Consider the following 21,645-nt stretch of genomic DNA (forward strand, 5'->3'; position numbering starts at 1 on the left):
CTGATATATAAGTTAATGAAATTCAAATTTCTTGAAAATGTACATCACAGTTATCTACACAATTCATTGAGTATAATTTAAAAAAATAAATATATTATTAATCATTTGTATTAGTAACATCATTGAGGAAAAATGCCTACTTAATTCTTGAGACCTTCATTTGCAAATATTTTTAAATAATAATAAAAAACTAACAGATACAAACATCTGTAGGTTTATAAATGTTTTATTCGGCTACTGCCATCATTAATGTCTCAACACATAGCAAGTCCTCGGTAATCCTCGGCAAACTTCGACCGACTCATTTGGTTCTTTTTGAGGCGGACAGTTCAACATGCTGCGTAGCCACTACAGTCTTCAGCTGTGCGTCTTGTGCCATCAACCTGGAACTAAAGTTCGATTCAGTTCGGTTTTGTGAACCGGCTTGACTGATTACTTGCTGAGAATCGGCTCAAAAGAACGATTCATTAAAGAATCGGACATCACTACCAGACTGCCTCATTCATAGCGCTGAATGCTGAGGAGGAGCCTAGCCTACGGCCTCAGAAGGACTGGTTAAGGAAGGACACAGCCTTACTAGGCTGCGGCTTTAGTTTGAAAAGCACCTAGCATGTCAGGGATGTCTACTGTTTGAGAAGTTTGACTTCCCCCTAAGCGCTTTAAACTAGAAAATTCTCACTAGATCTCAAATGGGTCGCATAATTTTTGTGGTCTGCCCACAGTATCGAGGGAAGTATGGCCGTGTACGCTCCAGAGATAAAGTAGGTTAAAGCAAAGCAGATCATTTGTGCGAGTGGTTCTGTGATGGCTCACGCCACACTCGCACCAGGCTTCAATCTCACCATGAAAATGTTATGTTGCGTTACTTCAATTTGATTTGACAGCTGCCGAGGAGAACCACGACCCTGTCCGAATAGACCTGCAATGCAGTTTTGGGTCGTGACCCACCAGTCAAGAAACGCTGACCAAGAACATCTTAACAGTCTTATAGCAATGCCCTAGCACCCACCCGCAACACAACAGCATCCTCACTACAAGTTTTGCACTAAAAGCACACTTCCTTCAGCAAATATAAAAGTCTAACTTAAGACACCAAAGGTTGCAAAAGGAAACTTGAAATATTTTCCCATGAACCATGTGCTGAGGCGAATCAACTTGATTTTTTAACTGTGACAAAATAGAAAATATATTAGAATGTGTATGTTAAAGAGTTAATATAGTATATTAGTATTTTTATTATCTAGATATGACTAAACAACTGTTGAAAGATTTTACATAATTTAAGGAATCAAGAGTTACATTTGGGACCATGTCTGAAGTATTTTGTGTGTGAACTTGAGTGCGTCAGTATGTTTTAGGCAACTTCTGGCTGATGTGATAGGAAACAATGTGTGACAATATCAATAAGGAAAATATTTACAATATACTGTTTTAATGCAGGAGGGGGTGATGGTCGTACAGTTAGGTGGGATGTGTGTATGTATGTAAGGGGTGTGGGGGGCGGTGCCCTGGGGTGGCCCAGTGGAGCGCAGTGACCTGGCTTGTCGCTCACTGACCTGTGAGATGGACATAATGAAGTGTGAGTGGCCGTCACCTTAACCGCCTGTGACAAACCATCCCCGCCTGGAGCACATCTGTGTCAGGCAGCCCCTCCATCAGAGCCTGCGCCTGGATTTGGGCCACTGCTGCACTCTCACCAGCGACTCCACATCCATCCACACTGCTCCTGGGATGGCCCCAGCACCCACCGGTGCAATATGGGGTGGGGGGTGGGGGTGTGGCGTGGAAGCAGTACACAGGGAAAGACCAGCTGTCACATACCAGAGCCAGCATCAGTGACATAAAGGTTCTGAGATTTTTTTCATGGGTTATCTACCTGAACATGTTAGTCTCTTTAGATAAAAGCATATGCATCTCAATGCTGATTATCTTTTGATAACTGAATAACATTTCCAATTAAAAAGTCATTTTAATGTGAGCTTTTGTTAGTTATTCTTGAAGAGATTAGTTGGTTCTACATATTAAAGTGAATATGAAGTGCATTTATAGCCTGTTTCTCTCCCATAATTTGACATATTTCCAAGTGAAATGAGAAAGAAATTTCAAAAAGGAATATATTGGATTATAAAAAATATTTATGACAGGAGGTTAGAGGGAAGGGGTTTCTAAAAACATAAGCTTGGTGATTAAATAAGCTTGGAAAAGTAAAATCATTTCACTGGAGGTGCAAGTTATATTTTGATGAAAAATTATGAAGACAGTTATTTTGTCTTTGGAAAAAAGTGCTGATGAATTGCTCACAATAAGACCAATGTATTTCATAAGTAAATAGGGTCCAGTTTGATTTTATGTTGTTTTGACCCTAGTCACTATTCACTTTATTTCACTCAAAAAAAAACAAAAAAAAAAACATTTCATTGAATTGAGTAATCTTTAATAAAATAATTAAACTAAATATTTTAAGTTTTATTATATAAAATATGCTAAAATATTTTTTTGAGTGTTTCATTAAAAAACTATACAATGAAAGTAAATGGTGACGGAAGCGAATACTCTCATTTTTTTGTTCAACAGTAGAAAGAAAGTCAAAAGGGTTTGAAACTAAATTAAGGTGAGTAAATGATGAGAGTATTTTTATTTTGGGGAGAACTATCCTTTTAATATTCACCTGAGTATGTAAAATGTACTTTGATGAGTAGATGTGGGTCACTTTTATGTCACCGTCAGTGACACCTCAAATTCAATGAAATTCATTCTGTTCTGATTAGTTTCATGTGTTATTTCCATTATTTATTTATTTCAGTTCCCCTGACTGTTCCCAGCTGGCATGGGTTGGCACAGCTGTGCCAAATATACAGGTTATTATGGGTGTGCAGGGTGTCTGCAATATGTTCTCGTCATAAAATGTCACAAACAATACAAATATACACACACATTGACACACCAGTTGCTATGACTGCATGCCAGGATTGTGACATTTTGTGTCGGTGGCAGAGATGCTGTAGAGGGCACAAAGACCCCCCCCCCCCATCTGCACCTACAGATCTCCACAGAGTGCAGCAGGTTTCAGAATTTCAATTTCCTGTCATTCAGTTCTACCCCAGCCCCTTGCGTCTTTATTTATGAAATATTATGGCTTATTTGAGCCATCAAAAAGTGTAGTACTAGCAGTCATGTTTAACACATCTGACCATGTTTAAATCCATTCTGCAGAAAATTTTGCCTTAAAAGAAGTGGGAAACGTCTGATCCAACTATGACATGTTTTTGGATGAACAGACCATGTTGGTCCTGGGACAACATTGCAATCAACCATTCAGATTTTAGCAGGGTAGTAGTTGACTTATATGGGTTTTTCTACAGACAATGCCGATATAGATAACTATAGATCAGATCGGCTGGTGGGCGACATAATGCCGCAATATACAGTATGTGATAAAGGGTAATACAGTTTAATTATGGCAATTGAGATGTACACACATAAACTGAAATTATTTAACTATTTTTAAACATTTGTTTAAAATTCACTGGAAATATTTGAAAACAGAAACTTTGCAATATAATTTTTCTAGGCTGTTTGCATTGACACAGGGGATAACTAACACTTCTGTCAATCAGCCAATCGGGCACAGATATTGGTCGATGCCTTTAATCTCAAAATGGCCAAATACAGGCAAAATGATCAGCCTGGCCATTATATTGGTCAGTCTCTGAGGCATCATGCCCATTCAGACTGAGGGGGCACGTGCCCCTTAGATTTTCAAAGAGGATTTTGAAAGGATTATTTGAACTTTAAAAAACATATTTGTATCTTTGATAATTAAAATAAATGATTATTGCATGTAAAAAGACCCTCGTGCCATCCCAGATGTGTGTGACTTGCTTTCTTTAGCAGAACACAAATGAAGATTTTTAGAAGATTATCTCAGATCTTTTGGTCCATACAATGCAAGTGAATGGGTGCCAAAATTTTGAAGCTTCAAAAATCACACAAGTCAGTATGAAAGTAATCCATATGACTCCAGTGGCTAAATCAATGTCTCCAGAAGCAATTTGTTAGGTGTGGGTGAGAAACAGATCAATATTTAAGTCCATTTTCACTATAAATTCTCCTCCCTGCTAAGTCATTCTTCTTCTTGTGTTTTTGGTGATTCACATTCTTCATGCATATGCCCCCTACTGGGAAGTACGAAGAATTTCTATCAAAAATTGACTTAAATATTGATCTGTTTCTCACCTACACCTATCACATAACTTCTGGAAATATGGATCAAACCACTGGAGTCTTATGGATTACTTTTATGATGCCTTTATGTGATTTTTGGAGTGTCAAAATTTTGGCACCCATTCACTTGCATTCTATGGACCTACAGAGCTGAAATATTCTTCTAAAAATCTTAATTTGTGTTCTGCATGTTCTGCATGAATTTTCATTTTTGGGTGAACTATTCCTTTAAAGAAACAAAAAATAAAATGTATGCCTGTGCATAAAATTAGATGGACTGAAACCTTTTCAGATCTACCAACTGCTTTATTCCACCACTATAGACAATCATCCACAATTCTATTTAAAACTACTCAATGCTATTATAATTTGTAATCAAACTCATTGAACACATACTGTAGGCTATATGTTTAAAACCTACAAATCCAGAGCCATGACACCAAGCTGTTATTCTTTGTGTAATTAAGAACCTGCCAACAGAACATCCACAAATTATAGCATATTCATGAACAAAAATGCATGAGCACAAAGTGAAAATACCAGACATGTTAGATTTACAAACAAAAGTACAGCACAGGTTAGGTTTAACATGGGCACTGCTGCAGTCATTGATGACAGGAAAGTCAGTCCATTCCTCTTTCATATTATGTTGACAGTGAATCCCAATGAATTTTTATAAGTGATTTTTGTAAGAATAAATACAATTATAAATTAATAAATAAAGTTTATTTATAATAAGAAAAGATTCCATTCATTCAAGCACGTTCAATTTTATATCATCTACTCTAATTATACACAAACATGTAGATACATAACACACACACTCACTTGTTGAAGCCAATTATAATGAAACAAAAATGAAAATAATATAATGATCAAATAATATAATGTCGATTAAAAGTTACAGAGTTGTTAAGCGACAAATAGCCTCATTTGACAGTGCCATCAATATAGTAGTTACACATACCTGAAGCAGCCACATCTTGCCCTTCAACTGAGTTTTACTTCATCTTTTTTCAATTGTCCTTCAGTTTTAATATTCAAATAAATAGTCCTGGTTACTTGCGTAACCTCCGTTGTGTCAATGTAGTGACACTAGGGGTCACTCTTGGGAGCCCAAGACACCTCTGGTCTTTGATAAATGGCCAATGAAAATTGGCGAGTAGTATTTGCATGCAACTCCCCCAGACATACGGGTATAAAAGGAGCTGGTATGCAACCGCTCATTCAGGTTTTATGCTGAGGAGCCGAGACAAGGTCTGGCCATTTCAGCGGGTAGTTCAGCGTTGTGGCAGGAGGGACACAATGACAGTTCCCTATCTGTCACTCACTCGACGTTGTGTCGATGTAGTGACACTAGGTGTCCCAATACAAAACACCACAACTGGCTGAACTGTGTTACGTGAACTGGCGGTGTGTGACGGGCAGACCACTGTGTGCCTCGTAGCCAGCGCACCAGGCCGACACTTAACCTCCTCCAACATAGTTATGAGTGTCGAACGGCACTTTGGGGACAAGTCGACTACCCAAAAGATAGAGACAGGCTAACCCAGTCGTGGCCTCTTTTCCCCTTCTTTTTCCACTCCCTAAAAAAGAAAGGGGATTATCCAACTGGGCTGCCAGGTCTAGTCGGGGGATGTCCTTCCCAAGGGGAGGACACCGCGGAGACCACAACTCACCCAAAGAGAGGGAGGGATATTTAAGTGGAAAATACATCACATGCTCTTGCCGAACATGTGGAGAGTCTCATGGTAGATCCTACCCAACGGGGAAAGAGTTGCTACAAACATGGAGACTGTGGCAGAGGGGGCTCTGCCCAAGGAAGACGCAGTTTGCCAACAGGGAAATGAATTAGCGGAAGATATACAATCGCATGGGGTTACCTTACAGGGAACCGCCACATGTGGAGCACGTACCCCAGAACTGGGCTCTTAGTTAGCATGTGTACTGGGCCAGCAGCGAGTTTCTCCGAAAACTTGACTGCCACAGGGCTCAGAGGAAGTCAACCAGGGAACATAGTTTGTGAACACTACTGGGAATTAATGGCGCACGTCTTCAGCTCAGAGGAGGTGAAAGGCGCTATGAGCAAGCAATACACCCGGCCGGCTATCCCGGGCTTATCCGCTTGTATTGCGTGCCACTACCTGGGACGAAACAGGTTCCACCCGGAGGTTGTAGAACCTTGCAAAGGTGTTGGGTGTTGCCCAGCCCGCTGCTCTGCAAATGTCTGTTAGAGAGGCACCCCTAGCCAGGGCCCAGGAGGCCGCTATACCCCTGGTAGAATGGGCTCGTAGCCCTACCGGGGGCAGCACGTCCTGGGCATGATATGCCATAGCTATGGCGTCAATGAGCCAGTGGGCGATCCTCTGCTTGGAGACAGCACTTCTTTTCTGCTGCGCACCACAGCAGACAAAGAGCTTCTCAGTGATCCTAAGCTCTGTGTGCAATCCAAATAGGTGTATAAAGTGTGCAACGGACACAGCAACGACAGGGCTGGTCTGCCTCCTTCTGGGGCAGCGCTCGCAGGTTCACCACCTGGTCCCTAAAAGGGGTCATGGGAACCTTGGGCACATAGCCCGGTTGGGGTCTCAGGATCACGTGAGAGTAGCCCGGACCGAACTCCAGGCACGTTTCACGGACAGAGAACGCTTGCAGGTCTCTTACCCTCTTGATGGAAGTGAGCACAGTCAGGAGAGCAGTCTTCAAAGAGAGTGCCTTAAGCTCAGCTGACTGCAAAGGCTCAAAGGGGGCTCTCTGTAGACCCTGAAGAACTACAGAGAGGTCCCATGAGGGAACGAGGCACGGTCTGGAGGGATTCAGCCTCCTGGTGCCTCTCAGGAACCTGATGATCAGGTCTTGCTTCCCTAAGGACTTACCATCCACTGTGTCATGTTGTGCTGCTATAGCAGCAACGTACACCTTCAAGGCGGAAGGGGACAGCCGCCCTTCCAACCTCTCCTGCAGGAAGGAAAGCACCAATCCGACTGCGCATATCTGGGGGTCTTCCCGTCGGGAAGAACACCACTTAGCGAACAGACGGCACTTAAAAGCATACAGGCACCTCGTAGAGGGGGCCCTAGCCTGAGTGATTGTGTCTACCACCGCAGGTCCCGTCCAGGGGCCAGACATGGAGACTTCAGAGGTCTGGTCGCAGGTGCCAGATGGTGCCCCGTCCCTGTAAAAGAAGGTCCTTCCTCAGGGGAATTCGCCGGGGGGGGGGCTGTTGCGTGGGCCAGTAGGACCTGCTCCTCATCCTCCCTGACCTTGCACAGAGTCTGTGCAAGTAGGCTTACTGGGGGAAATGCATATTTGCTTAGGCCAGGAGGCCAGCTGTGTGCCAGCACGTCTATGCCGAGGGGTGCCTCGGTCAGGGCGTACCAGACCGGGCAGTGGGAGGATTCTTGGGAGGTGGACAGGTCTACCTGTGCCTGTCCGAATCGACTCCAGATCAGCTGGACCACCTGAGGGTGGAGTCTCCATTCTCCCCTGAGGGTAACCTGCTGTGACAGCACGTCCGCTGTAGTGTTGAGGTCAACTTGAAGTGCTGCTGACTCCAGAGGAGGAGATGGTGGGCGAGTTGTGACATATAACGAGAGTGCAGACCGCCTTGGCGGTTGACATATGCTACCGTTGCCGTGTTGTCTGTCCGAACTAACACGTGCTTGCCCTGGATCAACGGCTGGAACTCCGCAGGGCGAGCAGAATTGCCAATAACTCGAGGCAGTTGATGTGCCAATGCAGTCGCGGGCCCGTCCATAAGCTGGCGGCTGCATGCCCGTTGTAAACAGCGCCCCAGCCCGTCTGTCATGACCACGACGCGCCTGGAGACCTGCTCTAGGGGAACACCTGCCCATAGAAACAAGAGATCGGTCCAAGGGCTGAAAAGATGGTGACAGACCGGCGTGATGACCACGCGATGTGTCCCATGGCGCCATGCCCATCTCGGGATTTGAGTCTGAAGCCAGTGCTGAAGCGGTCTCATATGCATCAACCCGAGCAGTGTGGTCACCGCTGAGGATGCCATATGCCCCAGGAGCCTCTGAAAGAGTTTCAGTAGAACCGCTGTTTTCTGTTTGAACGCCTTCAAACAGACCAGCACCGACTGTGCACGCTCGTTCATGTGGTGCACTGTCAAAGAGACTGAGTCCAACTCCAAACCAAGGAAAGAGATGCTCTGAACCGGGAGGAGCTTGCTCTTTTCCCAGTTGACCCAAAGCCCTAATCGGCTGAGGTGTGAGAGCACCAAGTCCCTGTGTGCACACAACATGTCCCGAGAGTGAGCTAGGATTAGCCAATCGTCGAGATAGTTGAGAATGCGAATGTCCACTTCCCTTAATGGGAAGACGTGAGGGGACAAGGACAGGCTGAAAGGGAGGATCTTGTACTGATACGCCTGACCCTCGAATACAAACCACAGGAATGGTCTGTGTCGAGGTAGAATCGAGACGTGGAAGTACGCGTCCTTCAGGTCTACCGCCGCAAAAAAATCTTGATGCCGGACGCTCGACAGAATGCGTTTTTGCATCAGCATCTTGAATGGGAGTCTGTGTAATGCCCGGTTCAGTACTTGCAGGTCCAAGATTGGCCTCAACCCACCGCCTTTTTTCGGTACGATGAAGTAGGGTTTGTAAAACCCCTTCTTCATCTCGGCCGGAGGGACAGGTTCTATCACAGCCATCCGTAGGGGGTGGCGATCTCCGTGCGCAAGGTAGCAGCGTTTTCGTCCTTCACCAAGCTGAAATGGATACCGCTGAACTGAATCGCGTAGCTAAGTCAGACGGTCCGGACCAGCCATCGCGATGGATTGGAAAGCGCAAGCCACGCATCCAAACACCGCATGAGGGGGACCAAAGGGACAATCTCATCGGACGTACCGGCAGGTGGGGCCTCGCAGTGGGGCAGAGCTCGACACACCATGTCGTGGCTGTGCTGAGTTCAGGGACATCGAAGTACTTACCTGGCTCCTTGTGACCACCCCCAGAACAGCCTGGGACAGGGGAGGAAGAGGCCTGTCCTTGTGACCCGTGGAGAATGTCACATCGGGGGCAGATTTGTGCCACAGCTGGGCGCTCAGGGGCGGGAAGACTGCCGCTGGAGTGCCAAACCTACCAAATAGATTGGTGGACGGTGGTCATGATGACGGCCATGCACACTGGATACGTGACCCAGGGAACAAGGAAACCACTCTTGCTGAACTCTTGGGTACTGCAGCCAATTGGGCATGCAGTGCAATTAAATGCAAAGGTAACAAAAAGATTCTCCTCCCGGCCCTCGACCGGGGGATGGAGTGGTCTGCTTACCAGCTCCAGAGCATCGGGTTTTGTCGTCCCTGGGTCGCCCGTCTCAGGGGCGCTATGAAGCCTTTCACAGATTCTTGTCGGCTGCGAGAAGGGTGGCGTCTGCTTCCTGCGGAGGGCTCCACGCAGGGGCCAGGCCGAAGGGGCGGGCTGCAGCGGAGCCGGTGCAGTCACCGCAGGGGGATGCCCTTGGCAACGAGCAGACGGGGTGCAGGATCTTGAGCCGCGCCGGGGCAGGATATGCCGGATAGCCTCCATCTGCTGCTTCAATGTCGAGAACTGCTGGGCAAAGTCCTTGACGGTGTCAACAAACAGGCCAGCCTGGGAGATGGGAACCGTGTCATGTCGGCCTCACCCATCTCGACCAGGTTGAGCCAAAGGTGGCGCTCCTGGACCACTAATGTGGACATCATCCGCCCAAGAGACCGCGCCGTGACCTTCGTCGCTCGGAGAGCGAGGTCGGTCGCCGAGCTCAGTTCCTGCATCAATCCCGGGGCAGAACTACCCTTGTGCAGTTCCTTTAGAGCCTTGGCGGACTTGCAGGAGAGCCATGGCGTGCAGGACGGAGGCGGCTTGTCCAGCAGCACCGTAGGCCTTGGCCGTCAGAGACAACGTAAACCTACAGGCCTTGGACGGGAGCTTTGAGCACCCACGCCAGGTGGCAGTGCTCTGCGGTCATAGGTGCACCGCGAGCGCCTTTATCCACTGGAGGAATTGCCGAATAGCCTAAGACCTTGTCAGCTCTTCATGCACTTCTGGTAGAAAGGAACGGGGGCGGGGTGTGGCTTTGAGCGGCGCCACGAGCCCAGGAACCAATCATCAAGCCGCGAGGGTTCAGGGGAGAGCAGAGTTTCACTCTAGCCCGACACTTGCAACTGCCCGGGAAAGCATGTCATCATCTCTGCATCAGCCTGTGGCCGGGCAATCGCACCCGAAAGGAGGAGCCCAGCTGAGGCTTCTGCGTCCGACTGGACAAGCCCGCTCTCCAATGCTGCGCTCGAGAGCTCATCACTTTCGCGGGCTCCGAATAAGAGGTCGAACTCGCCATGAGACGAGCCGGCGGACTCAACCAGGAGGCCCGATTGGGGCAGACGAGCATGCTGGGTAATGGGAGGTCCGCGGGGGGATACCCGGCGGAGGTTGTCCCATTGGGGTCCCCAAATCGCCCCTAGTGCTAGTCGCGCTGGCCTCATACCCGTGGGTAGAAGGACCGAGGTGGGGAGCCTCTGGGGTGGCTTGCTTTCTTACAAAGGTAAGCCGCGACCACATCGTTGCCATGGACATGTTCTTGCAATGAGTACATGACCCATCCACGAACGCTGTCTCCGCGTGAGCAGTGCCCAGACACGAAAGGTAGTGATCGTGACCGTCAGAAGGTGAGAGATAATGAGCACAACAGGAATAACACACAAAGGAAAGGCATCTTTAAAAAGACGCGTCTTTAAAAAGACGTTCCGTGTGTGCCGCTCTTTTAGAGAAATATACTCTTATTTCTGCCGAAGCGCCCAGGGGCATTCTCTGCAGTGCACCAGTGCAGAGGAGGGAGAAGCCGCTGAAATGCGCAATCAGATCCAGCAGAGGTGAATGAACAGTCGTGGGAATTCAGCTCAGTGAGAATGACCGTTCAGCTCCGAAGAGAAAATCTGAATGAGTGGTTGCATACCAGCTCCTTTTATACCCATATGTCCGGGGGAGTGGCATGCAAATACCACTCGCCAATTTTCATTGGCCTTTTATCAAAGACCAGAGGTGTCTCGGGCTTCCAAGAGTGACCCCTAGTGTCACTACATCTACACAACGTCGAGTGAGTGACAGATAGGGAACTCCTCACCAAGACAACTGACAAACTGACATCTGTCTAAAGCAATCAAGATAATTACATCCAAAAGTTCCAATCTCACTGGCTGGATCATATGTAACTTCTTGACCAGTTGACATGTCAATCAGTATTTCTTGTCTGAGTGTGCAGTTCTTGTCAGGAGTGAATGAACGTAAAAGGAGACACTGTTAGATGCACAGAGAGCAGAATTGTAGTTCAAAAGGATTTTATTTTACTGCTCGCATGAAAACTCTGTGATTAATACAAGGTAATAAAAACATTCGGGGCTTAAGCCCGGTAAGCCCGCCCCTAGCACCGCCACTGTCCGGGACCTACAAAGGATGTTGATTCAGGAACATGTCTTACTTGTAAATGTTATTGTGCAGGGACTGTAGCTCAGGGAGGTATTCATTGTAATAAAAAAGTAATAATACAAATAAATAAATAAATAAATACAATTTGAGGGAACTGTAAAGAGCTGTCAGTTGGGAAAAAAGGGAAATGTGACACAGCAAGAGTCAAGTGCACAGATTGGGGAAAAAAATCTATTTGTAAATGACAGATAATGATGATGGGTAGGTGGAGGTGTCACTGCTACACGTGAATATTTTGTGTGTGTCATGATGCTTAAGAGTACCTTAAATTCAGACATAAAGAGTTTTAAAGTGATGAACAACAAGAAAAGTGCAAATACACACAACATTTCCCAATCCTCCCAGCAGTGTGTTGCCATGTAATCCAGCTATGACCAATGAAGCACGTATCACATGCTCAGTGGTATTTCTCTGAACATCCATATGGACAAAATATAGGTATTTTAATATATAAATTATAAAAATACAAAACAAGTATTTCAATATATAAATTAACTCAGATACGAACAAGAAACATGTAGTGTAATGTATAATGGCACAATTCTCATGTTCAGACATGGTGCTGTTAAGCACAGATGTCCAAAATGCAAAATATGCATATGTGTCTACACTAAAACCAAGTGTATACCTGGGTATCCATATGTAAACAATAATTTTCATATAATGCTAATTTTAATTATTATAGACTAGATCAAAACCTAACCTTCACCTAAAAGAAAGCTTTTTAGAATATTTTTAGAATAAAAAAAACAACTACATTAATTTATGAGATAGATAGATAGATAGATAGATAGATAGATAGATAGAATATCATGTCATGTTTTATATCAATATGGGGATATGTCAATGGTTTTTATAGGCTAATTATAATTACTACTCCGTACCCCATACAAACACCTTTATAAATTAATAAGTATTATTTATACAATATGTAATTATATATATATATATATATATATATATATATATATATATATATATATATATATATATATATATATATATATATATATACTGTATTTGGTTTCATTATCAAGACATAGTGACACACAGTGACACTTCTCTGTTGTTCACACAGCTGTATTACAATAATTGTTCTGTCAGGAACAGTCTGTTAGAGATTTGTCTGTCTCACTCACTCAGTGTCTGCTTGGCTGGACCGTCTGTGATGCCCACAGAGACATTGCCTTCCTCTCCTGTCAATGGATATTTCAGTTTGTGGTTTGTGTGTGTGTAAAGAAGGGCTTGAGTACCCTGGGGCAGGACCGACACATCTCTGTTTGTCAATAGTCAGAACAGAGAGGACAGAATGACAAAGGCTGAACTGACTCAAGCAGATGGTCCTCTTAACCTGCAGTTAGATACAGTATCAAGGACAAAGGTTCTGTAGCGGTGAACTGCACACTTTTTTAGCATTTTTGACGGCATTCAATATGTTATGGTTATGTTTCAATTATGAGTATTCATTACAGTGATCCAGTAATAAATACAGCACTTTATTCAGATTCTCTCATTTATTTTAATATCATAAGAATAACCGAAAACAAAATCCACGTAACTTTGCTTTTAAAAATGCAGAAGGGAGAGAAATAAAATATTTCTGAAGCCTTCTGAATCCTACAGAAAACGTATTCAAGGATCATGCAACATTTCCCCATCTGTAATTACAGCAGATTTGCCGAGTTGAAAAACAAATGTGTAGTTCTTCAAATAATTATTTTGATTTTGTATTTCATATTTGGGGTGCAGATTCATTTACTGTAATGAACAGGTGAGATGATCAGTGGGGCTGAATTTTTACCTCTCTCATTAAGACATGGACTGAATAATGGATATAGATTCTCAGTGAAAGGATGACCAGTGAAAGAGTAGATATGAGATCTGGACTCCACATCATAAAAGCCGACCAGACCCTCTTCATAATCCACAAACACTCCCACCTTCTGCGGCTTCACTCTCAGAGACAGAAAAAAGGGGGGTCCAGCAAAGGATAATAATTCTCATCTCTCAGAACTACAATCTAGTATCAATCCATTGATCCATCCATTCCGGTTAATAGATTCTATGGCCACTCCTAAATCCCAGCCAGTCTTTCCCGTCACTTGCACCTCAAAATAAAATCTATCTGAGCTGAATACCTCTTTTCCCAAGACACAGTGGCAATAATCAAACATCCCTGGGTTGTTTGGGAGCTCATACTTAATGTCTCTAGTTCTGACTTGTTTTCCATTCTCAGATAGGGCGAGATCAGGATGAGCTGTATCAGGATCCAGAGTCACATCCACTGAGAAAGAGAATAAAGCCAATATAACCAGAAGTCCCCAGCTTTTAATTGTTTTTTGTTGTTGTTGTTGTTTTCTAGTGAAAGAAATACATAAATGAAGATGAAAGCCAAAATATTAACTGCCATGGATGAATATTTATGGAGTAATCCACTATTTTGTAGAGGGGGGTCAAAATGGCAATTTTCAACTATGATTTTGGAGCAAAACCACAGATCAAAAAATAAGGTGGCAGCATGATTATTTTATTTTTACACAGAGATAGGTAGGTCTGTTACTAAAATCAGTTGACTTTAGCTATCCTCGTTCCATTATATGCCAATGGTGTGAGTCCAAAAATTGGACAAAACAATTTTCCCCCAAAGTTAGCATGCAACTCAAGATGTATTAAATATATCTTAATATCCTTTTAGATTATGGTTCAGAAGAAACTTTCATTTTGGCATCTGTCTGTCTATCTGTCGATCTGTCTAACTATCTACTCCAAAATGTAATTATACTTTGTTATACTTTATACACTATTTTGAAATTGCATTATGTAATCAGTTTGGACAGAGTAAGATTATTGTTTGATTATTGATGTTTGACTCTGTTCACTGATTTGATATTGACCTACAGCAGGAGAGAGGAGAAATCCCTCAGCAAGGGGAGTGTTGTTTTGTGATGTGTGCAGAGAGAGGAACACTGACCTGTAGGAGGTGGAGGTGAACCTCAGTATGTGAGAACTGCTCCAGCTCACTGTCTTTCCACTTTAACTCAGTGATTTCCTGCTGCAGCTATTTAATGAGTTCTTCATCCTATTTCTCTGCTACTTTCTGCCTCTCCTCCATCATCTCAAGAAGCTCAGCCTGACACCTCACAATAGAGTGTATCAGAGCAGTGAAGAGCTCAGCACTTGCTGCTTTCTTTTGCTCTGTGCTTTTCTGGCAAAATACTGAATTTATAAAATATTGAGCTCTGTTGGGTGTTTGATGTCTTGCATTTTCTTAATTCTTTCCTGGATCATCTGCTGCACGTCTGTCTGCATCTTCATCAGCTGACACTTTAGACAAACAGAAATACATTTTATCACTCAACATGGATTTTCTACCTTCTGATCAAAGGTCTATGTAAAAACAGGTAATTATGTTTTATTGTTGTTAGTATCTCATGCCTTTTTCTCTTCACTCTCCTCCTCTACAGGAACTGTGTTATGAGTCTTGTGGTCTCCATCAGTGCAAAACACACAAACACATGTCTGATCATCTCTACAGAACAGCTCCAGAGGTCTCTCGTGTTTCTGGCATAAATAGTCCTTTATATTCTCCACAGGGTCCGACAGTTTGTGTTTCTTTAAGTTTAGGACTCTCTGATGAGGTTCCAGGTGAGTTGCACAGAACGATTTTGAACAAACCAGGCAGGCTTTCAGCTTTCTTTAATTGCAGATGTCACAGAGAACGTATGACATTCATAAACTGAACTTATTTTTAAAGAGTTGCACAAGCTGTCTTAGTGTTGTGTTGATCTTGAAGTCACATCTCCTAAGTCAGAGAAACACTGGAGCATGTCAGAGCTGAAGAGAAATTATGAAAATGCATCACTTACAGTTCTGGTTTGTATTTTTTTTTTTTTTTTAAATAATACTAAACATACAAGCACTACTGTTGTACAGGAAAAACTCTCTTAGCAATTATTTTGGCTCTTCCTTTTTCTTTCTGTGTTGTGACTTTTTTTTTTTCTTCAAGAAAACAAAAAGTCACAACACACCTTAATTCACAGCATAAAACATGATCAACTAATAATTTATAAAAACTCAGATCATGCACATTATCATGAAAAAGAAGGGGTGGACAACATTTAGGAGAGTGGGGTAAGATGAGCCAGTTTTACCTAAAGGAATATTCCGGGTTCCAGGGCTGTTTCTGAGCATATGGGAGCCTTAAGCAAAATCCTACTTGGAGGCCACAAAAAATATATTAACTCCAAAAAAACAAAAACAAAAAAAAACTAATTGTTGCAATTTAATGCATGACAACGAACAACAACCTCTAGCCAGGTAGCTGGCTTATGTTAATTTCTTACTAGTAGTCTGGCTGTGTTCCTCCTTCTCTTCTTTTTTCTTTTTTCCACTGCCGGCTTGTAGGTATGCTTCATGATGATGAATAACAGCTACCCGAGTCTTACAACTTTTAATACATTTAAACATAAATAATAAAAATTAAAAAACAAAACAAAAATGTCTATGCCTTGCAGGGCCCACTGGTGGCTCAGGGGCCCTAAGCAGCCGCTTATAACGCTTATAGCTAGAAACAGCACTGCCAGGTTCAATACAAGTTAAGCTCAATCGACAGCATTTGTGGCCTAATGTTGATTGCACAAAATGTATTTCGACTTGTCCCTCCTTTCCTTAAAAAAAAAAAAAAAGAAAAGGAAGGACGAGTTGAAAGAATTTTTTTTTTTTTTTTTTTTGGTATTCAACATTATGCCAAATGCTGTCAATTGAGTTTAACCTTTATTGAACCCGGAATATTCCTTTAAGTTGTCCTCTGGACAAGCAAGACAGAAGTAAAACAAGTCTTACGTTTAAGACGTTCTGGCCATTCTCTGTTGATTTCTCTCATTAACAAGGCATTTCTGTCCACAGAACTGCTGCTCACTGGATGTTTTTTGTTTTTGGCACCATTCGGAGTAAATTCTAGAGACTGTTGTGAGTGAAAATCCCAGGAGATCAGCAATTACAGAAATACTCAAACCAGCTCATCTGGCAACAACAATCATCCATGCGATTATCTAATCAGCCAATCATGTGGCAGCAGTGCATAAAATCATGCAGTTATGGGTCAGGAGCTTCAGTTAATGTTCACATCAACCATCAGAATGGGTAAAAATGTGATCTCAGTGATTTGGACCGTGGAATGATTGTTGGTGCCAGATGGGATGGTTTGAGTATTTCTGTAATTGCTGATCTCCTGGGATTTTCATGCACAACACTCTCTAGAATATACTCAGAATGATGACAAAAACAAAAAACATCCAGTGAGCGTCAGTTCTGTGGACGGAAATGCCTTGTTGATGAGAGAGGTCAACAGAGAATGGCCAGACTAATTCGAACTGACAAAGTTTATGGTAACTCAGATAACCACTCTGTACAATTGTGGTGAGAAGAATAGCATCTCAGAATGCTGGATGTTTTCCTTGATTTATGTTCATCAGTTTAGTTCACTGTCACTGAAAGCCCTCGTTCACCTGCAGTGACGTCATAGCTCATCCCATGTTTATTATCGCCAGTGTCAGGTGCATTTGTCAATGCGTTGGGTGTTGTGTGAGTATTATAAATGTAAGCGCAGCATAGTTCTAGCGGGAAGACTAGCAGCTGTACATCATCGCACCATTAGCTAGGTAACTCCTAGCCAATCACATATAAGCCATTGCTTTATAAGTCTGCTCACAATCTATCACATTGCCGTTTCAGTGTGCTAACACGGCAACATCATTCTATAGCACTGTCTGACGTCGAGTCCAATTCGCTCCCCAACTAGCTAACATCCAGCTATGGACACAGACTTATTCACTGCTCCTTACCTTTATCCAGGATCAGCAGCTCCTCGTCGTAACACACGTCTGCAAATTTCCGGATTCTCAGTGGGATCGCGCCCTCTTGGAATGATAATAGACATGTTCCGATCTCCCCAGGCCACAGGCAAACCGGTGCACAGAACATCTCTGGAAGCCCGCCTTCCCTCCTCAACAATGCCGTCACTTCATCTCAACTTCTGCCCGTATCAAACAAACCCATGGGGAGTAAACAATCAGCAAACCTGGATCTTCATCCATATCTCATTCACTTAGGAGATCTCCCTCAATCGAGCCACCGCATCCACCTCAATCAGAATGCACGACCCGGCGTGGAAAGAGTGTGCTCCTCGCCAAGTCTCTCAAAATCATCGGCTCGGGCAGCAGCTGATTTCCATCAGAAATAAGCTAAGTTCTCAGTTATATCCATCAAATCAGGGCCGGAGTGGCAATTGGGAAGATCGGAGAATTCCCGCTGGGCCGGTCAAAAAATTGGGCCGGTTAGGTCCGCATGTTGATTGACAAACTTTCATCATATGTCGCATAACAATTGCCAACAGTCTGTAACATCCGATATTTAAGGGATCAGAATTGCGTTCCATATTATAGTGGACACAGTCTGTATTTTATCATCTCACACCCAAACAAATGAGAGAGTAGCCTGTGAGAGACGAACCTGATGTTGCCACGCTTCACTTGACAGCGCGGGAAGGATCACGGAAGATCAATCGAGAACAGATAGGCTACTAATGGATGAATGTGCTTCAGGTAGCCTACAAGATAATCACAAGTTTAATACTGACTGCAGTCTCACAATCTCAATCAATTAATCTCTGAAATCCTCTTCCCTAGCAGTGCAGAATGATAATAGCAAAATTATTTTTTGTCACTAAATAACAGACTACTTAAAGTAAATGAATACAGATGCAACAGCACGACACGGTACGAAAATAATGGGACTTTACAGCTTGCAAAAGATTAAACTCAACACAACAAACTGCACAGAGTGCCTTCAATGTTGTATCATGTGATAAAACCCTCTTAAAGAGACAGTAACTATTTTGCCTTTGTAAAAAAAAAAAAAAGTACAAATGTGTTATTTTTAGTATTTTATTTCACTCTTATCATTGTAAAATGGCACGTGTTTGAATGGCATGTAAAAATGTAAAAACAATCACTCAACCTTAACTGTTTCACTGGATCTGTTGCTATTTTAATTATCTAAAATACAAAGCACTGACCATTTAAAGTGTGAGCCTGTACATCTTGAAAGAGTTATAAACATTTACAGTTCTATAGTGTTATTATGTGCCTAGATAGTCTTTAAAATAAACTTAGTTTACCCAAAAATGAAATTTCTCTCATTTATTCACCCTCATGCCATCCCAGATGTGTATGACGTTCTGTCTTCTGCTGAACACAAATTAAGCTTTTTAGAAGAATTTCTCAGTTCTGTTGGTCCTTTCAATGCAAGTGAATGGTGATCAGAACTCAGAAGGTACAAAAATCACATAAATGCAGCATAAAAGTAATCCATACAACTCCAGTGGTTTAATCTGTCTTCAGAAGTGATATGATAGGTGTGGGTGAGAAACAGATCAATATTTAAGTTTTGTTTTTTTACTATAAAATCTCTTCCCTGCCTAGTAGGACCTCCCTGCCCGAGCACCTTCAAGAGCGCATTAATGCTGCTTTGGAAAATGCAGTGTTTTCTTACTCTTTACATCTACTTCCACATTCTTCATCGGAAGCACCACTGTTGTAGTGCGCCTTTGACACCTAGCGGTAGGCTCCCCACTGCATTCCCTTATTCATCAGATAATTTAATTACCAGCATAATGCATTTTGCACCTTATATGATTAGGTCATACAGGGGGTGATTCCTAACTACATTACATTTTAATTTAAGTATCAACGCATTTCAGTATGATGCTGTTCACTTTTAATGTGCCGCGGTTGGGGATGTTACATTTAGTAGCAGGTAAGTTAGGCTTGGCAATCATTGGATAAATCTTGTGCCGAATCAAAGCTCATTATTTTCATCTTGCTACTGTTAATTTCTGTTCCTGCTGGTAAGTCATAGCTCCCTCCTAATGCTTATATGTTATTTCTTCAACTATGTTACCAAATGCTTTATTGATACTATAAAGTTATCAATGTTTTCATTTTTCGCTCTGAAATTCAGTCCACTGAAGCTGCATGTCATGGACCATGCATGGTCTGCTGGTTTTACGGGCAAAAAAAAAAAAAAACCTTCTATGTCCTCAATTTTTTGGGATTATGCTCTATTTCACACAGATGCAAGCTTCCCCACCTCTCTATCTACTAGACCGATCATTAGTTCACAGTTCCTCCTTCCCGAGCAGTTCCAGTTTCATACTCAATCTCCCACCCTCTTGGGCCACCTCATTTTGCATGTGCATCATTCATCAAGGCCTCTCCATCTCTCGCCTCACGCTAGCATTTCATCGATAACACTCCGACAATGTATCTATTGACGACCGCTGCTGATTGGACCTCAAATTTTATCCCCGTGGCTAATCACCGGAACTGTTTCCCCCTTTTCCATAACAAAACCCTGAAACCTCCTTTTTCATGCACGCACGCCCTCCAAAGGTCCCGAGGCAACCAAATAGGATCATGATTTGCAGGGAAGTGGCCAGACTAAATTTTAACTCACGCCAGCTCCCCTTCATCCGCATCTTCGAATTCACCCCGTCGTCGCCAGCGTATTATGGGGGTCCCCCTGGAACGCAAGCGTATCGTCATTTGTGACTCAACTACTGCCTTCGTATCAAAGGCTGTCCTCCTCTAGGCTCCTTAACCCCTACTGAGACATTTTACATGGCAGAGAACCAACTGAACCCCATTCTCTCAGCCGAGCACATTCCCAGGCTTTCAACTGAATCGCTACTCTCTATCTCATTCAGGAGTTCCATCGACATCTCCATTCGCCAGCAAACTTTTCATCCTCTGCCCACCCTTTTGAACCTTCTGCCGGTTTAAGCCCCTCACTCCTCCGCTAAAACTCATGCAGAAAGGACTCGTCCAGCCCACGCTCATTTCACTCTTTTCTCTAACACTCAAAAACAGACCACTTGGGATGCGGTTGTAGCATAATGTTATCTATAACCTTCAGCTCTTCCTGCTCGATACCCCCCTGCATATTTGGAATACTAGTTCACAATTCGCATCTGATCCCTCAAATATTGCAGCCCCTCCCCTAGTCTCGAGGCACTCTTTCAGAATTGGTGCGGCCACTACGGCTGCTCATCAAGGACTACCAGAACCCACAATCAGATTCTCGGGTGCTGGTCTTCCTCATCCTCCAGAAATATACTTGACCCAACCCTCAATCATTACACATGCTCAAGCCTCCTCAGCCATAAGTTTTCATACCTATCTGGTGGCGGTCAGGGGCCTCACTGCCCATCCACATCTTTCCCACACTTAGCAAATTCAAGCCATCTATTGTCTTGCAAGGACACTGCATAACCACATCCACCCTCCTCACCAACGCTTCCACAATCCCAGCATGGTTTTCCTTTGCATAGGTACTGCACAAGCCTAGCTCGCCCTCGATGGAAGGCTCATAACCAACATGGGATATCTTTCAACAAAGGGTATTGCAAGCAACATCGCCATTATCGTATGGCTTTACGCTACGTTGTTCATCTTTTGGCAAAGATAACCATCAAACAATGTCCGCCATCGTCGGAGGGTTCATAATCAAATGTTGCTTTCTTTCAACGAAGGGTATTGCACGAAATGTCGCCATTTTCGTATGGCTCTACGCTACGTTGTTTATCTTTCGGCAAAGATACTCCAAACAATGCCTGCCCTCGTTGGAGGGTTCATAATCAAATGTTGTTTATCTTCAACAAAGATACTGCACAACAACACTGGCCTAACATAGGGCCTCATACCACACTGTTGGCAAAGATTCTGCACAACCAGGGGCTCCTCGACTGCAGGGCCCAAAACCATACTTGAGGACAAGGACAAAAAATTACACTCAAGGACAAAATAAAACTCAAGGACTCCCCCGAAAAAATCTATCATACCCTCTGTCATAAAAGCCATCAGTAAATGCAAGC

The 21,645-nt window shown here is 43.4% G+C and overlaps 1 pseudogene; it reads right to left on the reverse strand.

The window, feature by feature from the left end:
- Positions 1–1,590: 1,590 nt before the first annotated feature.
- On the reverse strand, positions 1,591–20,317 carry LOC127455846 (tripartite motif-containing protein 29-like; annotated as a pseudogene).
- Between the last annotated feature and the right edge of the window lie 1,328 nt (positions 20,318–21,645).

The sequence above is a fragment of the Myxocyprinus asiaticus genome, chromosome 1 (genome assembly GCF_019703515.2).
Source record: "Myxocyprinus asiaticus isolate MX2 ecotype Aquarium Trade chromosome 1, UBuf_Myxa_2, whole genome shotgun sequence".
In the NCBI taxonomy this organism is placed as follows: domain Eukaryota; kingdom Metazoa; phylum Chordata; class Actinopteri; order Cypriniformes; family Catostomidae; genus Myxocyprinus; species Myxocyprinus asiaticus.